The 687-nt window shown below is 46.4% G+C and overlaps 1 non-coding gene across 1 annotated transcript; it reads left to right on the top strand.

The window, feature by feature from the left end:
• Nucleotides 1-221: 221 nt before the first annotated feature.
• Nucleotides 222-328, top strand: LOC145038148 (small nucleolar RNA R71). The gene has a single exon (XR_013679213.1). It is a non-coding gene; the product is annotated as a small nucleolar RNA R71 (small nucleolar RNA).
• Nucleotides 329-687: the final 359 nt, after the last annotated feature.

Below are 687 nucleotides of genomic sequence, written 5' to 3'. Positions count from 1 at the left end.
TGGCCATAACCGCGGATAAATCTTCAGTAGCAGCGTATGCGGCTCCCCTCGTGACATCATTCCTAGGGTTGTGGTATTCTCTAGAGTGTTTAGAGAATTCTTCAATTAGTTCTTTGATCACCGGGGGTGGCTTCTTTGTAAGTGGGCCTTGTGAGTCTAGCAGCTGCCGGGTCGTGACATTGACTCCATCATAAAAGATGGAAACTTCTTGTTGGCTATTTAGATCATGGTGTGGGCAATTTCGTAGCAGACTTTTGTACCTCTCCCATGCCTCATATAACGACTCTCCAGCTTGTTGTTCAAAATTTGCAATGGCCTTCTTGAGTTTGGCTATCTTGGATGGTGGGCAAAAGTGATCAATAAACTCTTCCTTCATTCTGGCCCAAGTAGTGACTGACCCGGGAGGAAGTGATTTGAGCTAGTCTTTAGCAGCACCCTTGAAGGTTACCGGAAGCATCCGAAGCAGCTGAGTTTCGCGAGTGACATTTGGAATGTTGAAGTAATCAGCAACATCATTTACTTCATCCAAATGTTTGTAGGCATCTTCATGATCTTTCCCGTAGAAAGGTATTTCCTTGAGTGAAGCTAGGATATGACCTTTTAGCTCAAAGGTGGCAGTTGCGGGAATTGCGGGTTGCACAAGTCCCGGGCCATGGTCGTCGCGCATCCTCTTCTTCCATTCTCCCA

This window comes from Lactuca saligna, chromosome 3, assembly GCF_052625555.1.
Source record: "Lactuca saligna cultivar CGN05327 chromosome 3, ASM5262555v1, whole genome shotgun sequence".
Classification (NCBI taxonomy): domain Eukaryota; kingdom Viridiplantae; phylum Streptophyta; class Magnoliopsida; order Asterales; family Asteraceae; genus Lactuca; species Lactuca saligna.
This window is presented reverse-complemented; position numbering and strand designations above follow the sequence as displayed.